We start from the raw sequence: 7966 nt of genomic DNA, 5'->3' as shown, positions 1-7966 counted from the left end.
CCACCGATTGGCAGCGCATCGGCGGAGAGAAGATGCATGTTGTGGGTTGTTGGGCTCGGCGGCGGTGAAGGGTCTCCGGTGAAGGGTACAAAAGAGTCGCACGGGGAAAGTGAGGGTGTATCTACATACGCATACGCACGTAATCAATCATGCCGCCAATCGGGGTCCGGTGGCCGATATCGGCACACCATCACCCAACAGCAGCAGCAGCTGGAGAGGTTCTTCGTCATGTACCGTACGTCTTCGGACAGGTGCGCGCCCGGGGCTTTTGAGAGCATGAAAAGACGCGCTTGTTTAACAAAATTCCACCGCATGATCGCGCATCTGACACCACCCCCTGCTGGGTGGTCAAGCGAGCACGAAGAGCCATACCGAGATACAGATTTTTTCACCTGCTCGGAAGTTTTTATCTGTTTCATTGGGCCCATTAAGCTTGCGTTGGCCGGTGTGTTGCTTTACTTTTTTGATGTGATGTTTAATGTTTCACCTAATAAGAAGATCGCTTCATCGCAAAACGGTGTGTTGAGTGAGTTATTTTCAGTACCATACACTGCATTCGCCCCTAGTGTGCTCAAAAGTCAATAGCGGTCCCCTCGTCGTGTATCGGTGGTCCTCCTGCAGCTCCGCGTATTTGCGAGGCAAACAACGGAGAAACATTAATTGCGTTTTCGAACCATTAGGCACGGCTACACCAAGCGGCAAGAAGGGAACCGGTTCTTCCGTGTGGTTCTCCCACAGGGTACCCCTTTCCGGGACGGGCGCGGGCAGCATACGAGATAGTAATAAGTGTTTCAATTAGTTTGCTTTATAATTTAATACACTATTAAGTACCTTTACTATTCGCTGCTCCCGGCGCCAAGCGCCAGTGTAGTCACCGCTCCGTGAACACTGCGCGCTCCCCATTGCATGCTTTAGTTTATGTGTCTTTATGTTCTGCCATACCGGCCAAGGGCTTGCTGTGCCAGCCGCTTTCGTTGGGCAAAAAAGGGGCATCCCAATAATTAAAATAGCAATGCAAATTGAAACTCCTAACTGAGTCGTGCTTTTCCGATTGAATTTGAAATGGAACCCCGACCAGGGACGACCAAGGTTTGACTCGCTATGGCCACGGTACAAATTCAAGAACAACCTTTGGCATGAGTGGACCAAAAGAATTACCCCGTTAAGGTTTGGCCGATTGTTCTCCAGTTGACCATTGCAGGGCAATTGTAATGCGAAAACGCAGAAATTAATCCTCTTGTGGAGTGTGCTCCGTAATTAACGCCATGTGCATTAAAATTCATGAAAGAAATATTTATTCAGAAAAAAACGATTATCTCTCCAAACTTGTTGCGTTTATAAGCCAAATCGTGACTCCCACCGACAAACCATGACGATCGTCGTTGCGATCGTCTCCACGAAACGGGATTTATTGCCCGATTGCTTTCGATTGATGCTGCCATTCTGGATTGGGACGCATTTTGTCTTGGCAGAGTAAAAGTCCAAGAACATCCACAGACAGGAAAGAGTGAGAGAGAAAGAGAAGCGGCAAAGTAATTAATTGATTTGCATCACCAACGTGGCAACGGCGACGCTGTGGTCAACCGGCATCGCATGTGGAAGACTGTGCGAACCGAACCGCCCGGGGAGCCCAGGGTGCAGCCAAGGATGGAATGCAATCGTAAACGTAATTGGCCCGAGATTAATTAGACCACCACACCGTGGCGGGCATAATCTCCGAAACGGCCACGGTTTTTGCGAGCGTCGTGTGCAGCACAATATGTTGTGTGTGTGCCGCCGGGAGTGCATTAAATTCAATTAACCGAACAAAAGCTTTTCTATGTAGGGGGGTTGAAATTTAAATTTAAATTATGCTACCCGCTGCCGGTAATGGATGAGTTTTGCTGCAAAAGCAACGTAAGCGGCCAAAGAAAAGAAAATCCTAGCTAGAAACAACACGACGAGACGAAGATTGTCGCGCAAGAGCTCTCTTTAGCTACAAATACATGATCAACGCGTTGTAGTACAACCTGTACACTCATTGCGACAAAAATGTATGAATTTGTTTAGGCCTCGTTCGTATTGCTTCGAGCTAACCCCCTAAAAACCAGACCTTATTTTGTCAGTAGAAGTGAATCATTTGTACGCCGTACCACGCCACGCAACCAAAGATGTCGTCGTACGGACGGCGTCAGATCGTGTGCCTTTTACGGCACAAGTGTCAGCTAGCCTTGAAACGATGCCCACGACGACACAGCGCGAGTGGCGCCGAAGTATGAACAAATAAAATCCACAAACCCGATCTCGCCGAGAGCACTACTTGTCGATGCCGTCGATGATGTAATATTTCTTTTTAAAGCCATGGTTAAGGAGAAATTGAGTTCCAACACAAAACAAAATAAACAAAACAAACATGATTAACACACGCCGGGACACGGCGCGCGTAAAGCGAGACATAATAACGAACAACAATTCCCAAGACAAGCTGATTCTCCAAAGTAAGAAGAAGATTATTATCTTGACAAAGACTTGTTGGGACTTGCGTCCCAATTTATCGCTCACCACGGAATCGATCTTCAATCAATGATCGGATTACTTAAAATATCAAAAACGACAAAGGAAATTCTCCTGAAATAATAAAAAAAAAATAATAATATAATACTGCACCATCCTACGAGAGGTCGTTTCTAACCGCCATATGTGTCTATGTTGGCCACTCGAGAGCACTTCCGCTCGTTTTGACACGCAGACAAATGCCTTACATTTGGTTAACATAACGCTTGCCAGCGCCATCCAATCATCAACCGCGCCCCTTGCGACAGCAGCAAGAGCGTCTTAACCGCGCCGGCCCGACAACGATCCCGATCGAGCGATTGCGCTCGAAACACGCCACAAGTCTCGGCACGCAACCAACGACACGCCGGCTGGCTGCCGAAAAGTCTGCGCCGCAACACCACATCAGACAGATCTCTCGTCTAGGAGCGCTAGGCGGCGATCGCGAAGGCGAAGTGGCCCCCAAACAGGACACCACAGTCGCGGCGGCAGCTGCCGTCTGCCCGAAAAACCTGTTTGCCATTCGGTTTGCCTCGCCGCGGCCAGACGGACATCTTTCGCCCTGTCCTCACCTTCTCGGTCTGTCGGTCTGTCTGTCTGGTCAGCTCGCGGACGATCGGCAAGCTGGCCGCGAAGAAGGGAAGTGCGCAAACAATTTGCATTTTCGACGATGCCCGGGGCGACGGTTTGTGCCGATTTCGAACGGCTTATGAAACTAGACGACAAGCGCTCGTTATTGGGTGCGCGTTTTTGATGCGTGGCCGACCAAAAGATGACAGAACTGCGCACTGGAACGGCAAATGGTTTAAGATGTCGCTGTTTCGGCTGCTTCTTTCTTAACTCGTTCTATGACAAGCTGTTTACAAGATCTTTTCTATGTTCTAAAAGACGAAAAGAAGCTAATACTAACTGGCAGGCAAAATCTTAACATTTTACATAGCTAGTGGTTGGTAAGTTTTGGTGCACAATAGAATGAATTTAACAGCTCAATCTCTTGTACGGAAAAAACATGATCATTGCACCCATTTCAAACGTTTTTGCTGAAAAAACTCCACGATCGCTCTTTCAACAAGCAAACCGCCATCAACCAGACAAGCGAAACCCGACGCACACCAACCAACGGCAGAACAATTGAACACGTTCGTTTCAATTAGCGACACAACACGATCAACGCCATCAACGGAACGGCGACAGCGGGCGGCTTGCGCACGTTTTGCGCTGCACACGCATGCACCAGACACGTGCGACGCTAAGCTTAAGACGCTGCGCAGGAGTCATCGGCCCAACCCTAGACCCCCTCGCTCGCGCCACACCAACCCAGACAGTCCCCCTCTAAACGCCCGCGGAACCACCAGAACCAGAATGAGGAAAACTGGAATGCGCGGCCAGGGAAAAAGGGGGCCAAGACAAGATTCGGATCGAAATGCGCGGAGCATAAAATGGAGACAGAGAGAGTGAGAAGGCGCACGAACTGGGTCAATTCAGTTCATTCGTCTCGTGTGGTGTAAATTCTTAGTTCGCTCGACACATCGATCGTCTCGATGATCGCTGTAGGACGGGCGCCGTGCGGAGCCGGCGAACCGGGTTTATTGCGGTAATTTGTGCGCCGTAATGTTCCACCTTCGCCACCCCATTGGTGTGGCTGGTGATCGCTTTTTTTATGTCATGTTTTTTAATTTATTCTAATTCGAATTCTTGCGTTCGATACATTGTATCATGGCGGAGGCGCAGGCCTTTTTTCTCTCCATTAAGTCGGGCTTCGAAAATCGCGTGACACATTGACTGCATTCCTAAGCCGCAGCAGACGACGTCAATGATTGTTACGACGACTAGCGTGTTTTTCCCTCCAATCGAGCGGCGGCAAACCTTGATAAGATACCCGGGACACCCGTGTGCTTATCTGGGGACCACGGCCCAAAACGCTCGAGACACGCTGCACTCGTTATGCCTGCGCACAGTAACTCGTGAAACTTCCCGTTTCTGCTGGCCTGGCTTATGTTTTTGTCTACTCCGCCAGACAGTTCTGTCAGCAAAGCCGTCGGTACAATGCATCCAAAGGGAAAAAGGCTCGAGTCTACGGAGGGAAAAATGAATGAAACACAAATTTTGCGACTGTCATCAACGTGCGCAATACATAAATGAACAACAAACACTTGAATCGATCGGCGTGCGCGACGTTTTCATGGCAAAGTGGCGCCGGCCGTTAAAAAAATGGATACATTGTGCGTTTTCGCGGTGGCCCATCGGTAACTCCTTGCAATTGACGGGAAAAGGGGGCACACTGGGGCAACGGTGAGGCCTAGGGTAGAATGAAATACCCTTCCCTAGGTTGGCTAAAAAGTCATCGACGTTTTTTGCGTGAATTTCAAAACTTTATGTAAGATACTTCCGATGGTACGATTTACGTCAAATATTGGAAAATTCAAGCTCCCGGCCTTTCTGACGAGTCACTGAAGACGTGCGTAACATTTCGTTGTTCTGTTGGAACACAAAACCTCTTCCTTTGGCCGATTCTGAATTTAGTGTTTAGCCAAACGGCAGCAGCTCATAATAAACGATTCCTTTCAAGACCCACCGCACCGCACAGCGCTGTTGAGCCCTGGAATGGAAAGAAGCTTTTTCATTCGAACATTTACTTACCGTGGGCAAAACTGGACACTAACAGCATCGTGACGGCACAAACCACCGACCATCGGACCACAAGCCGTCGTGAAACGTTCCTAGCGGCCATCGGGCTTCGATTCGTTCGGCAAACTTCTTCCATTTCCACGACCCTACGATCGGTCACCACCGCGGCCATCCTGGACCGCTCGGTGTCACGCTGAACACGTGCTTCACGGTTGCACTGACCGGTGGTGGCGACCGGATGCGATCGACGGCGGTAACTGGAAGCCGCGATAGCAAATTCTGCTCATCAGCAACAAAAGGGACAAACCGCCGAACCGCTACCGCACTTGGCTTAAATTTCGCCCCCCCCCCTCGGGGGGGGGGGCCACAATTTGAAGTACCAACACTTTTGCCTTTCGGCACTTTTCGCCGACGTTTCGTTTGAGGCGATCGTAGCTTAATGATAGCCTTTTCAGATGCACACTAAACGCAAACACTGCTTACTCACGGACAAATCTTGTTGATGGGTGTCGCTTGGGGCAAGAAACTTCTACTTCCGTTACTGCCACGGTTGGACATCTTTATCGTTTCGAATTAATCATATTTCTTCCCTGCGTTCCGGGCTGAAGATCGAGATTTCCCAAAATTATTACTCCGATGGTGCCGAATAAATTCGCAAGCAAACGCAGGATCGCAGGGACGCTTGTTTGGTTGATGTATGGGCGGCCAATGGGGATTCGGAACCGGATTCTTTTCGCCAGCCAGTCGAACCGCAAAGAATCCCACCGATTGAGGGACAATCGCACTTCACACGGTGTTTTCTTCTTTTCGCTTCACTCTCACTTTTTCTCACTGCAACAAAGTGAACTCGCCCACGGCCAAGGGGGCCCAATGCGGGGGTGGTGGCCTCCTGTTGTGTGTATGTTTACCTGCAGCGGCAAACAACAACGCGCCCAGCTTTCACTTTGCAGCAACCGAAGGAGGAGCGTGAGCTTTCTCGAACGAGCCAATGACACACGCTGCGATGCGAATTCGCGATCCGGAGCGACACTTCGGCGAGAGCTCACACTCTGCTCACTCACTGGCGGAATGCGAGGCAGCTTCTCGCCATGCCGAGCCGGCCGTGCATCGTTCACTTTTCACCGGCACGCATGAATGCTCACGGCGCGCACATTTTTCACTCACTGGGGCTCGCTGATTCACACACCGGCCGCGAGAATGGCGGGCGAAGCTACACAATACGGAAAACTTTGCCAAAAATAAATTCACAAAAACCACCCGCACGCACACACCACGGCGGGCGCACACAAACACAGACCGCAAGTTCGGAGGGATCCCCCCGCCGGCACCGAATTTTCGAACCGGGAAGATGATTTGCGTTTTTGTTGATTGCTCAGTTTGGTGCGGTTATTTTGTTTCGCTTTTCACTAAATTACCACAATCAGAGAAGGCATTGATTAATAGATTGATTCAATGAAATCTGCTTCCAGCTTCGTAGTTTCCTCAACACAAAATATAGGATAACTGGCTTGTCATTTGATAATTGGGTGCATTTCGATTAAAGTTAGAAGTGCCGACTAACGGATCGCTTCTCCGCACACGGTTGCACACGCAAAAGCCGAACGTTGAACGAAGAAAACATGAAATCGGAAAACTGTACTCCACCGTTCCATTGACAGATTTTCCTGCCCTACGCTACTCAAAATAACGCACACATCTTCCTCGCGCGAGAGAAACAGGACCAACACCAACACAAGGCACAAAATGGGCACCCCAAAAAAAGGATGAACACGGCACAACGCAAGAGTTTCCTCCAAAAACAGAAACACACACACTCAATCCACCCATCGGGAAAAGAGCTAAAATGCGATGGAAATGGATTGCGACAAAAAGTTTACGAATTTTCGCACATCCCCGCACCGAAAATTCCTTGTGAGGAACCATCTCTTTTCCGAAATCGTTTCGCAATCCAACACGATGACCTTTTCCCGGTGCGATCGCTCGGTTTGTGTATTGTTTGCCGAAATATATGCACACACACACACACAGCCACTCACAAAACTCCAAGCAACGCCTACTGGGAAAAGTCGCCCCAAAGAAAATGCCGAGAGGCCGAGGAAAAGCAAAAGGACCGGCCGTTTCTCTGTTTCCCCGATGAGCCGATGCTGATTTCTTCCTTGCGATGCCAAACTTGTGTGGCAGTTCCGGTGCTAGTATTGGTATGTGCGTGCGGACAGTATTTAAGGCCGTGTTCCTTCGCGTTCGTATGTGTGCCCATTATCTGCCTTCTTTTAATTCTTTTCGCTTCGCTTCCGCCGGCCTGGTATCCATCACCGACCCCCCCGATCCCGCGCAACCCAAACAATTCCCCTTTCAACACAGCCCCATGAACTCCACCAATTGTAGGCCTTAATATTCTGGCCAATTTTTGTTTTCACTTCAGTGCCCTTCGCACAAACTGCTTTCGCCACTCGCTTCCATGGCGATGAAAATGCGTCGTTTATTTGGAGGTTCTAAGAGATTTCGCCCCTCTCGGCTTCACAGCGAGTTTTCGTTAACTGGCGGACGAATTGCGTGGCCTTGCGTGGCTGATTTTGTTAAATATTTCCACCAAACAATCTTCGAAATTGCGCACATTTTCACGAATTGCAAGGACGGTGAATGTTGACGAATCTTCACGAACTGGCACTGGGCCGAAACGCATAATCTTCCGCACAAGGATACATACACACGCACGCGCGCGCACACACACACAAAACGTTCAGAGTAGGGGCCAATAGAACGGGCGGCAGCATTCCTTCGAATACTGGTCCGTCCTGCTGCAGCT

This window comes from Anopheles cruzii, chromosome 3 (assembly GCF_943734635.1).
Source record: "Anopheles cruzii chromosome 3, idAnoCruzAS_RS32_06, whole genome shotgun sequence".
Lineage (NCBI taxonomy): Eukaryota > Metazoa > Arthropoda > Insecta > Diptera > Culicidae > Anopheles > Anopheles cruzii.
This window is presented reverse-complemented; position numbering follows the sequence as displayed.